The sequence below is a fragment of the Cavia porcellus genome, unplaced genomic scaffold, assembly GCF_034190915.1.
Source record: "Cavia porcellus strain 051 isolate PalLab524CR breed Dunkin Hartley unplaced genomic scaffold, mCavPor4.1 scaffold_4, whole genome shotgun sequence".
Classification (NCBI taxonomy): Eukaryota; Metazoa; Chordata; class Mammalia; order Rodentia; family Caviidae; genus Cavia; species Cavia porcellus.
Genome location: NW_026947487.1, coordinates 56,119,930 through 56,133,236, shown reverse-complemented (window position 1 = coordinate 56,133,236; position 13,307 = coordinate 56,119,930). Strand labels below are relative to the sequence as shown.

The 13,307-nt window shown below is 42.2% G+C and overlaps 1 pseudogene; it reads right to left on the bottom strand.

The window, feature by feature from the left end:
- LOC100723858 (liver carboxylesterase 1-like) overlaps window positions 1-13,307 on the bottom strand; it is a 28,709-nt pseudogene continuing 15,402 nt past the window's right edge.

Below are 13,307 nucleotides of genomic sequence, written 5' to 3'. Positions count from 1 at the left end.
TTACTGTTCCATGTGTTCTCTTTGGGTGAGTTCTCTGCTGACTCCTTGGCCCTGAGATCAGTCTGGAAAGTCACTTCCTTCTCTTTCAGCCTCTGGGCAGCCTGGGTACTGGCACCGATTTGCAGGTTTCCTTCTTTTTGGTCATACTTTGGAAAGTGGGGCAGCCCCTCCCCTTTGGGGCTCCTAGGAACAGAAACAAATATAAATTTCCCAAAGCTGTTGTATGGTCTCCATGTTTCTCTGAGATTTTCAGGGATCCTTGGTTTATTTTCCCAGAGACCTTTGTACCTCCAGAGATGGTGATCTCTCTATCGCTATCTATGGGTTTGTAGACACTAATTTTCAGGATACATGGGTCACAGGATCATGAGTTGGATCACTGAGTCTTTAGAAGCCACTTTTCCTGATAGCTATGTCCCACCACACCCATCTCATCTCACTACCTACCCCCCCATTACACTTTTGCAGCCAGCCCCACCCATTGCAAGAAAAGTTGGCCCAGAATTTCATTACCATCTTCATGAGGTTGATCTCTTCTTCTGAAGCATGTTCTAGAGGAAGAAAGAAAAAACTCTTTGCTATACAAAGCATGGTTGATGGATCTGAAGCAACAACAGCATGACTTAAAACTTATTAGAATGGGATCATAATGTATATCTAAAATGTACCAATAAGTTTAATTAATTAAAAAAAGAGATGCATTATCTTGACCTTTGCTCCACATCTACTGAGTCAAAATCTGCATTGCAAGAATACACTGCATGCATTTCCAGCCTGAGAATGGCTGATCTAGGTCACGAGCATGCAGTCCATCCATGAGTTTATTGCCTTTGTCTTTCATACCTGTTCCCTCTACTTCAGGTAATAATTCTACACTCCTCTACTTGAATGGATTGAGGGTTCCTCTAGATTTTTTCTTAATATCCCAAACACACCTACATTTTACAGTCTAAAAGCTATCAGAACTGCAAAAGTCTTAAGCAGAGGACTGGGTGGACCCAGCCATGAGGTGGGTCACAAGTGACATGCAACTGTCGGCAATGAAAATGTTGAAAACACTGGTAAAAGATTTTCTTTAAATATTACATTTTAAAATAGATTAAAATTTAGAATGTATGAATTTTAAATATATAGATGTAGACAGGCAGAGATGTATAGATTTTTTACTAGACCCTACTCAAAGTTAGCATCTGTTCTACCCTTCTCCACCTTCACATTCTAATAGGGGCTGGCAAGTCACAAATCAAGAAGTGTTATTCTTTTCCAAGAGCAGGACCCTACAGTGACCCACTGTCTGTGCTCTCGATGTCCCAGACCAGGTTTCTGACAGTGACTATGGCTGGGAGCATTTAATACGCATTCTTCTGCATGTATTAGAGCAGGAGAAAGCCTGGGGACTGTCCAATGCAGCTTCTCTGAGGGAACTAAGAAAAGGAAAGAAGGATAAATTTGCTCATGGCCACCATATCAAGCCTGGAAGTCAGGTCTCCTTGTGGACAGCAAAGGGGTCATTACCTTTTAAAAATGGGATCCCCAAGACAGAGTAGACCTCATCCTCATGGTCTGCTATCGCTGTCTTGGGTTTCAAGTCTGATGAGACATTTGGATGAGACTGAAATTGGTACATGCAGGTGGGGGCTCTGGCATCTGAGAAGACATGAGTCATGCATGGTTCACATTATCAGACACAGTATGACCGATGTCAAGGTCTGTAGCCATGTAAAAACCTATGGATTTCAAAATTGTGGAGAAGCAGATTTCAGGAAACTTTTGAATTGGCTTAGGGCTATAAACCAGGTGAGGTGAAAATGGGACTTGAGTCAGGTATTGGTTCATTGAATGAATGAATGCATGAATGAATACTGACAATTATGGATCACTTAAAATGACATTATAAGGACACTGACTTATTTCCCATACACCCCTTTGCCCCCTGATTCATGTATAAGAATATTTACACTTACATACATCCAGTTCACAGTGGATGTATTGCATTGGCAACAGACAGGTGCTGATTTATTTCAAGATGTGCAGACTTGGGGGTTGTCTGCTATTCAGCCTAGTTTTGAACATTCCCTGTGTTTTTCTTACCCACTCTGAGAGGAGTAAAGCAATTCCAAGCTGCTCCTCTGGAAGCAAAGGTAACTAAATTCCAGCTTAGAGAGAGAGAAAACAACTTGTGTGTTGTGCCTCAGGAAACTTCAATACTCAGGTTTCTTATTTCTCTGTCACCTCACATACCCATGGTTCCTTATTAGTTCAAGGAGAGTTAAGGTAATGGAATGGCAGCAGATAAAAGTCAGAGAAAGGTGAACCTATCTTCCTTCCCACTGCCTTTTTCTTGCATCCCCCAAACCCTCCTGTCCAAGTCTCAAGAAGACATCATTTTTTCCCTCTGAGTGGATCATTGAAGCCATCAATCCCTGCTCCTCAGGACTAACTCAGGGACCCCAACCTGGAAGCCAGACAGGTTGCACTGATCATAATGCCCACAAAAAGTAGTGGAAGTCAGCCCTATATTAACCCGGCAGAGAAATCCAACATCTTTTTATTCTTCAGATATCGTAAAGAACCTGAAAATGCCGGAAAAAAGAAAAAACAAAACAACAGCAAAATCACGCTAATCCCACCATTCAGAGAAAATCTCTTTTGACGTTTTAGCATACATCTCTTTTATGTATATAAAAACAGAATAATATCTATATGTTAATTTTAAGCATACACAACCATTTCTTCATGAAATTTAAGACTTATTCAACACTGTATGTTATGTATGAAGATGAAGAATAATTTTTTTATTTATTTAAAGAGAAAAAAAAACAATAAAAGGGTAGAAGTAATACAGAATTTCAAGAAAAAAATATACAGTAAGAAATCACTAGTTAATAGATTACATATTATCATCTTAGAAACAGTTGTCCAAATTACAAAATTAAAGCATACAAAGTGGACATTAAAACAGTGAGACTGCAGACAGTTCTGTTCAGTGATCCAACAAAAACTCAGTAATATGGTTTTCTACCCTACACACTTAAATATGCATGCAGTTATATCCTTTAGATCACTTTCTTTTCCTCTCTTTTTTACAATAACAATTACACATTTTGGGTTTTATTACTCCTACAGTTCTTATTACTTTTTTTCTGAAGAGAAAAAAAAACCCAAATGTGACAAAGCAAAACAGAGTCAGTTAGAACAGAAGGATGGACATAGTACATGATGCAAAAAAAATACCAGGTGATCAACAATGGTTACCATTATGCCTCTTGCTATCTTAAAAAGAGTTGCCTATATCATCAGGTATAATAGAATTGAACAAAGCAGTACAGAACAAGACCAATAAAACCTACATTGGAGACCTTACAGAACTTCAAAAGAAGATAATAGTCAAACCATAATGGGCATCATAGTAAATCTTATTGCCCTCAGAGTGGTTGCTTATACCCTCAAACCTGATACTATCAAACAAAACAGAATATAGTAAAATCAGTCAGAACAAGATGGGGAGAGCAATACAGGTGCTCAAATCAGTCTAATAGGAAAACAAAAAAGTTATTATAATATATCTTGCTATTTTTGTTTAGTTTTCCTTAATTAAAAAAATAAGAAAAAATAAATTATTTAAAAAAAAAAAAAGGAAAAAAGAGGGGGAGATTGAGATAAAAGAGGACATAGCAACAGAACAACACAGGTCACAACCGAACAATTTAAGCATCACTGTGTTTCACCACCAGATAACCTGACATAATAGTAGATACCATAGTGTCTCTTTCCTTGAAATATTTGAGTATAACTTTGTATACTATAGCATCAAACATATCAAGACAGTGTGAAGCCATTCAAGAGAATTAAAGTATTATAGGGTATTTAGAACCAGCTAACAGAAAACGAACAACAGTCTCTATATTATCTCTTTGCCTATAAAAAATTTTGTTTATACTATTGCATATATTAAAATATAATAAGACACAACATATTAAAACCAATGGAAACAGATGAACAACAGCTTGATGAGACTTCAAAACAACATGATATTAAATCAGCACTAGCTATTATGATATCTTGTTTACTTCAAAATAGCTATTTGTACTATCACAGACAATAAAATCGAACAACCCAGATTAAAACCATTCCAATTAATGAGTGAAAACATTATATGGCTTCAAACCAATATGTTTGGGAATCATGATTGTCACATACTTTTATGTGTTCTTATCATTTCTTACACTAGGGAAACTATTCGGTATTTATACATGTGACTTTGATTTATTTCACTTATGAGTATGGCCTCAAGCTGCATCCATATATTTAGAAATATTTCAATGTGATTATTCTTTATAGCTGAATAGTACTTCATTGTATAAAAATACCACAACTTTTTTATCCATTCCTCCGTTGATGGACACTTAGGTTGTTTCCAAGATCTGGCTATTACAAATTGTGCTGCTATAAACATGGGTGCACATGTGTCACTGTGGTATGATGCTTTCAGTTCTTCTGGGAATATGCCTAGAAGTGGAATAGCTGGGTCAAATGGGGCTTCCAATCTCAACTTTCTGAGAAATCTTCAGACTGACCTCCACAACAGCTGCACCAGTCTACACTCCCACCAACAGTGCAGGAGAGTTCCTTTTTCCCCACAGCCTCTCCAGCATTTGTTGTTGATGGTTTTCTTGATCTTGGCCATTCTTCCAGGAGTGAGATGAAATCTCAGTGTGGTTTTAATTTGCATTTCTCTAATGACTAATGATGATAATCATTTTTCATGTATTTATTTGTCATTTGTATTTCCTCATTTGAGAATTGTGTATTCATCTCAGATGCCCATTTTTGGATTGGGTCTTTGAATTTTGGGGATCTGATTTTTTTAAGTCTTTATATGTTTTAGACAGAAGTCCTTTGTCTGAGGGGCAGTTGACTAAGATTTTTTTCCTAGTCTGTGGGTTTTCTTTTCACTATGTTGGAGATTTCTTTTGATGTGCAGAAACTTTTTAATAAGAGGTGAGCTTAGTTATTGACTCTGGGAAGTATTTCCCATGAGGTTTGAGTCCTGTTCATGAATTCTCTACCTGCTCCTATGTCTTCAAGGTTTTTACCCAACTTGTCTTCCAATAGATTTAGTGTTTCTGTTTTAATGTTTAGATCTTTGATCCATTTAGATTTTATTTTAGTACATGGTGATAGGCATGGGTCTAGTTTTAGTTTTCAGCATATGGAGAGCCAGTTTTTCCAATACCATTTATTAAAGAGACTGTCATTCTTCCAGTGAACATGTTTGGCCCCTTTACCAAAAATAAGGTGGTTGAATGTGTTTGTAGTTGTGGTTGTATCTCCTAATCTATCCCACTGATCTTCGCCTCTGTTTTGGTTCCAGTACAATGTTGATTTTACTATGGTGGCTTTGTAGTATAACTTCAAGTCAGGGATTGTGATGCCTCCTGCCTTGCCTTTGTTGCTTAGAACTCTCTTTGCTATTCTTGGTCTCTTGTTGCTCCAGATGAATTTTAGGAGTGATTTCTATAGATCTATGAGGTATGCTGATGGTATTTTTTATTGGGATTGCATTGAATCTGTGTAAGAGTTTTGGGAGAATGGCCATTTTCACAATATTTATTCTTACTATCCATGAGCAAGGAATGTCTTTCCATTTTCTGAGAGCATCTTCAATTTCTTTTTTCAGTGTAATATAATTTTCCCTGTATAGATCTTTCACTTCTTTTGTAAGAGTAATTCCTAAATATTTCTTTTTTTTTTTTTTTTTTTTTTGGTTGCTAGTGTGAAGGGTATGGCTTCTCTTATTTCTGTCTTTGTGAGTTTGTTGTTAATGTATAGGAGTACTATTGATTTTTGAGTGTTGATTTTGTATCCAACTACATTACTGAATTTATTTATTATATCTAAGAGTCTTTCAATGGAGTTTAGCTAGTCTTCTATGTAGAGTTTCATGTCATCTGATAATAATGATAATTTAATTTCTTCTTTTCCTGTCTTTACCCCTTTTCTCTCTCTCTCTTGTCTAATTGCTCTGGCTAGTATTTCCAGTACTATATTCAATAGGAGTGGTGATAAAGGACATCCTTGTCTTGTGCCTGATCTTAAAGTGAAGGCCTTCAATTTTTGGTCATTTAGTATGATACTGGCTGTTGGTTTGTTGTAGATGACCTTTATTATATTGAAGTAAAGACCGTCTTCCGATTTTCTGTAAAGTTCTTATCATGAATGAATATTGGACATTATCAAAAGCTTTTACTGCATCTATGGAAATGACCATGTGATTCTTACTTTTGGCTTTATTGATATGGTGGATTACGGTTATTGATTTACATATGTTGAACCATCCCTGCATGCCTGGGATGAATCCCACTTGGTCATGGTGTATAATCTTCCTGATGATTTGCTGGATCCTATTTGCCAATATTTTATTGAGGATTTTTACATCTGTGTTCATTAGGGAGATTGGTCTATAGTTCTCTTTTTTAGTTGGGTCTTTCTCAGGTTTTGGTACTAGAGTAATATTTGCTTCCAAGAATGACTTAGGAAGGATTGCTTCCCTTTCAGTGTCATTGAAGAGTTTGAGGAGTGTCAGCATTATGTCTGACCGGCACAGCTCCAATGAAACAGGAGACAGGAGACGCTTTTGTGGACGACAGTTAACTGCTAGTTTATTTACGTGGGCTCTGGTTTATATATTTGGCCGTGACCAATCACAGGCTGCCACAAGGAAGCAGGGCGGGAATGGGACGCAGGCTCCGGCTACCATATCCAGCTGTGGCCAATCAGGAGTTGCCACAGAGTATGGAGTGAGCACGAAGTGCGCACGGGTTGGCTAATTTAAAGAGGGACGTAGCGCATTGCGGAAGCTGGCGTGGTCCTTAGTCCCAGGTGGGGTATGGTATGTTGAGCGCCTGCGCCCAACATCTCCCCCTTTCTTTATAACTGACGCAGGGTCTCCAGAGGTCGGTGCCCCTCGTGAGGTGTCACGCTGCAGTCATGACAATGCCTCACTACTCGTTGGTGCTCTTTTGGAGGGGGCAGGAGTATTGTTTTATGAGCCCAACCCGCATGCTCACCGACATGGGGACCAGGGTGTCTCCTGGCCAAGGACGACACCCCCTGCGATGCTTTGCTCCACACCTGCATCACAGCATGGCGAGCCATGCTGCCGGGCTTTGACCAGATTCCATGGTCAGCAATGCTTGTTTGATACTTTGTCCCTATTCGTTTGTCTGCGAATCCGACAGAGCAGAAGTAGACTGCCGAATGCGGCAAGTGTAGTCATGATAGCCAGAGCCCCTGTTCCTGCCCATTCCTTTATGAAAGCCAATTGGAGAGTTGGCCCGAGCTGGATCACAGGAAACTCGTCTGAGTCTGCCATAACTGGAATCGGTGCGAACTGGAGTACCTGCATAACGACAGCTGAAAGTGTACTGTTATCCCAACATTGTAACATATAACAGGTTGCGGTGGAGCAATTTAGAAAAGTCATTGGCTGCAAGGGCTGTACGAGATGCAAGAAGGAGGGGAAAAGGAGGCTACTAACCAGGGGAGTTGGCCAAGGTGCCATAGTTAATGGGAGTTGTGTGTATACTTGCTAGGTCTGGCTTGTGAGGCTCCTGTTGGTTCCCCTGTTCTGTGGTTGACGTTTCCTCTGGGTCGGGGTCTGGTGGTTTGCAGGGACGTATCAGGCGTTCCGGGACCAAGACAGGTTCGCTGCCTTCTTCCTGTGGGAAGATACAAACCGCCCCTCTCGCCCAACTAAGTACTGGGCTGGGGCCTCTCCACACCCCATGCAGGAGGTCTTTCCAGCGTACCCAACCATGTTTGGGTGCGACAGGGTTGGCATGTAGCTGTGCTGGCGTGGATCCTTGTGGGTTGATGTTTACAAAATTGTAAGTAAAGAGAGCGAGATTTAGTCTGGCCCTAGGTGTCATGCCCTGGGCAATACCCTCCTTTTGTTTAAACAGAATAGACTTGAGGGTTTGATATGGCCTAACTTTAATTGCTCTTGAATAAGTTTGGATGCGGCTTCTGCTTTGTCTCGTGGTAGGGGCCACTGATTTATCCAAATGGGGTCATTAGAGACCCATGTCAATTTGAGAGGGGCAGAAGCCGAGTCAGTGACCCCCACTAAAAACCCAAACCTTGCCTCTGAGCACGTGGTTGTGCCTGGATGGGGAAAGGCCTTCCTTGCAGGTCTTTGCCTAATCCTTTGCCTGGTTCATACCCTTGATTTTTAAGAATTCTCCTGGCTGTGTGAGAATATTCATTGCACAAGGTCAAGTCTAGGGCAGAGAGCACTTCTCTCCCCCATAGGGTAACTGGAAGCTGGAGAACATAGGGTATGAATTCTCCTGAGTGTCCCTCATTGTCTTCCCATTTAATTATCTGACTACTAATTTTAGGTGCATGAACTGATCCCAAGCCTTGCAGTGTTTGTTGTGCCGTCTGGGTAGGCCAGGTTAGTGGCCAGTCCTTTTCAGCTATAATAGAGCGGTCTGCTCCTGTGTCTAGCAGTCCGGATATTTTTCGCCCATTGAGTGACAACATTAGCATGGGGCGCTCATCCAAGAACGAGGGCGGCGAAGGCTGGGTCTGATGATCCAAATCCTCTGTCTCCTCTAATACCAGACAATGATGGATAATCCCCATGACGGCTGGATAACACTAGCATCTGAGCGATGCGGTCTCCTGCCCCTACGGCTACTGGGCCTTTAGGAGCCTGCATCATCACCTTTATTTTTCCTGTGTAATCAGAATCTATAACACCCGGTAAGACCTGTATTCCTTTCATGGAGAGGGATGATCGACCAATTATCAACCCTACTGTGCCTTCTGGTAAGGGGCCGGACATATCTGTCTCTATGGCCTGTATCCCCATTTTCGGGGTTAATACGAGTCCAGTGGTGGCACAGAGGTCAAGTCCCCCTGAACCCAGAGAGGCTCTCCTCGGTTCTGACCTGCCCATGTTGGCGTCATTGGCAGTGTCTGGTCTACCATATACTCTCTGGCTGGGTAGAATCGGGGGCCCACCCCCCGGGGGGGCCCCCAATCCCATTTTTTGGCCTCTCTGTGTTACGGCCCTTACCCGTGAGGGGCAGCCCATTTACATCAAAGGTGGAGCGGCACTCCGCGGTGGAGTGATTTCCCTTTTTACATCTGGGACACTTTCGGTCTTCAGGAGGGGGGGGTTGTTCTCTTCCAAGTCCCCAAGATGGACAGTCTCTTTTTATGTGTCCCTGTCTGCCGCATTTGAAGCAGCCTTCTTTTGGGCGGGCGCCATTCTGTGGCGCCACTCTGCCTTCCTGACCTTCTTTAGTTAGCTTCATTAGCATGGCTGCCAAACCTGAGTTGGTTAATGGCCCCCCAATCTCCTGACAGAGTTTCATCCATTCCTCAAGAGGCCTATTTTTGTATGGACTAATGGCAGAGTGACATTCTTTAGTACATTGCTCAAAAATGAGCTGCTTAATGAGCGGCATGGCTGTCTCAGCGTCCCCAAAAATTCTCCCCGCCGCCTCCATCATGCGGGCCACAAAATCTGAAAAAGGCTCGCTCGGGCCCTGCAAAATTTTTGTCAAGTGGCCTGAGACTTCTCCCCTAGCCAAGACCCGTTTCCATGCTTGTATGGCTATTCTATTTACCTGTGCATACACCTCTTGTGGAAATATCAGCTGGTTATTGAGATACTGCCCTTGTCCTAATAACATATCCGTGTTCCAGGCAGCCTGATTGTTCTGGGCATTAGCTTGGGCCTGTTCTGTGGCAAGTTCAACATTCCAAGCTTTCCAATCAAGATATTGGCCTGGGCTGGGCACTGCCTTGCACAAACTGGCCCAATCAGCAGGTGTCATGGCATTTCCTGCCAGGGCTTCTATTAGGGACAGGGTATACGCCCCGTTAACACCGTACATGGTGCTGGCCTCCTTAAGATGCTTTATCGCCTTTATATCTATGGGCAGGTGGGCTCTGTTTCCCTGAGCATCTACAGCAACCGGAAAAGCCTGGAGAAAACGGCCCAGGCCTCCTGGGTCCTCTCTTTTGACTTGATGCCAAAGGTCTTCCTGGAATGTCCCAGGGGACGTCTGGACCTGTTGCGGACAGCTACATAGCTGATGGCAGGGTCTCCGGTGAGCATGATAATCTGGCGGGTCGGGAGGTAGAGCCGTAGGTCTTATATGGGGCGGCCCTGGGATCCCATACTCACTTTCATTGACCCATTTACTCTGAGAAATCCTGCATTGCAGCTCATTTATGGCCTCAGAGTAAGGCCCTCTCGACTGCGTGTGTGTGACTTCCCCTCTTTCGGTGGTGTCTGCATCCACCATTTTGTATACTTCTTCTTCCTCCCCCTCATTATCTGATGAGTCCTTTGTTTCTGGGTTGGGTGGGGTCACCTCGCCTGCGGCACTGGGCTCACGAGATTGCTCACGGGAGGATTCTGCCTGATGGCAATCAAGCGCCATGGCGCCAGCCCTTATATGGTCATGACAAGAGGTGTCTGCAAGGCAGCTTCTCACCACTGCCCAAAGGGGTCTGACTCCTGGCTCTAGGAGGCCATTTTCTGCTGCAAAGTCAAGATCTCTCCCTAATTTATCCCAGCTGGGGATGGTAATGGACCCCGTGGGACCAAACCAAGGTGCTACCTTATCGACCTGATCGAGGAAGTTTTGAATTTGTTCTCGTTTCATTTGTAATCCCTTTTCTCTCAGTAAGTCACTTAAGGCGACTGACAGTGGCTGAGTAGCCGTGTTACCCATGTTAACCAGAATTTCAAGAGTTTCTTTTTATTTTTATTTATTTATTTTTTTCCCTTTTTCCTTTTTTTTTTTTTTTTTTTTTTTTTTTGTAACAGGGACAGCTTAGTCCCCGCGCCCCTTTACGGCGCCCCCAAAACCTGCCTCTTTACGGCACCGGGAACTCTCTTTACGAGTTCCTCGACCCTTGTGACGCGTCCGCCCAAGGTTGCCCGATAGCCCCCACCATCCGGCCCTGCAGCCCCCGCTGCCTGTTGCGTAGCCCCCGCTACCAACGTTGAGCAGTTTAACCTGTCAGCCCCCGCCTGCTGAGTAGCCCCCGCTATCGGTGCTTGACGGTTTTACCTGTTGACGCTCTGTTCCATCGGAGAGAGGGTCTCAGCTCTCCTCGTACTGTCGGAGAGAGGGTCTCAGCGCTCCAGGTTCCCCGTACAGGCCACCAGTTGACCGTCGCAGCTCCAATGAAACAGGAGACAGGAGACGCTTTTGTGGACGACAGTTAACTGCTAGTTTATTTACGCGGGCTCTGGTTTATATATTTGGCCGTGACCAATCACAGGCTGCCACGAGGAAGCAGGGCGGGAATGGGACGCAGGCTCCGCTACCATATCCAGCTGTGGCCAATCAGGAGTTGCCACAGAGTACGGAGTGAGCACGAAGTGCGCACGGGTTGGCTAATTTAAAGAGGGACGTAGCGCATTGCGGAAGCTGGCGTGGTCCTTAGTCCCGGGTGGGGTATGGTATGTTGAGCGCCTGCGCCCAACAATGTCTTCTTTGTATTTCTTGTAGAATTCTGCAGTGTATCCATCTGGGCCTGGCCTCTTCTTTGTAGGTAAGGACTTAATTACATTTTCAATTTCATTAATAGAAATTGGGTTATTCAGCAGTTTTACGTCCTCTTGACCTAGCTTTGGTACTTCATATGTTTCTAGGAATCTATTTCTTCTGTGTTATCAACCCTTTGAGAGTAGAGGTTTTCAAAATAGGTGTTGATGATCTTCTGTATTTCTATAGCCTGTAGTGATTTCACCTTTTTCATTTCTTATTGCATGTATTTGAGCTTTTTCTTCCTTTTTTAAAATAAGGTTGTCTAAGGGCTTATCAATTTTGTTTATTCTTTCAAAGAACCAACTGATTCATTGATTCTTTGGATTGTTTTCTTAGTCTCTATTGCATTGATTTCTGCTCTGATTTTTATAATTTCCTCTCTTCTTTTGGCTTTGGGCTTGCTCTTCTTTTTCTAGATGCTTGAAGTGTAGCATTAGATTATTTATTTGTATTCATTCTGTTTTCCTGATGTGGGAACTCAGTGCAATAAATTTTCCTCTGAGGACGTCTTTCATTGCATTCCACAGATTCCAGTAAGTTGTATTTGTATTTTCATTTTCTTGGAGGTATTGTTTAATTTCTTCTTTAATTTCCCCTCTGACCCATTGATTACTCAAGAGTGTATTATTCAGTTTCCCTGTGTTTATGGAATTTTTATCATTAATTTCTAATTTCATGGCACTATGATCTGATAACATGCAAGGGTTAATTTCAACTCTTTTGCATTTATTTAAATATGTTCTGTGAGCTAGTATATGATCTATTTTAGAGAATGACCCATGTACTGCTGAGAACAATGTGTATTATGGTGTTGTTGGATGGAACACTCTGTGCATGTCTATCAAGTCCATTTGTTCACATGTGATTCAGGTCTGTTATTTCTTTGCTGATTTTCTGTCTGGTTGATCTGTCCCCTAGTGTCAATGGTGTGTAACAAGGTTCTACTGTTACAATTGTGTTACTGATAATTTGATTTTTCATTTCTGTTAATGCTTATTTTATATAACTGGGTGCTCTGGAATTTGGTGCATGTATATTTAAGATAGTTATCTCTTCCTTTTGGAGTTTTTCCCTAACGAATATGTAGTGACCTTGTTTGTCTCTTCTGATCATCATTGGTTTAAAGTTCACATTGTCTGCAAACAGAATGGCTACTCCTGCTTTATTTTGGATTCCTGTTGTGTGCACTGAAGTTCTTTCCAGCCAGAATCTCTTCTGGTGCCTTTGGTAGCACCACTCCATCAATCACAGTGGTCAGAAATGGATAGCTGTAGTTGAGAGAGAAGCAACTTTCTGTGAGTCCACTGGCCCAGGTATCACCTATTTTCCCCTCTGTGCCTATCTGAGGGCAAGGACATGAACTGTGTGGCCATAAGCAATGACCACAGAAGCTCAACCTCTTTTAAAAAAGGATTACATCTTTGTAACCTCAAGGACCATGCCTTTGTGACCGCAGAGGGTAGAATTCTGTCTAGCAGCTATTACTGCTTAGGTCATGAAAGAGTGGAAAATTTCCCTCAAGGTAAATACAGATTGAGTATTCCTTATTCAAAATGTTTGTGAACAGTAGTGTTTCTTTTGTGGGGTTTTATTCCGATTTTTAAATTCTGATATATATAATGGAGATCTTGGAGATGAGATCCAATTTCAAGCATGAAAATAATTTACTTATCATATACACCTTACACAGAGATTGAAGATAATTTTATACCTTTTCTGTGTATC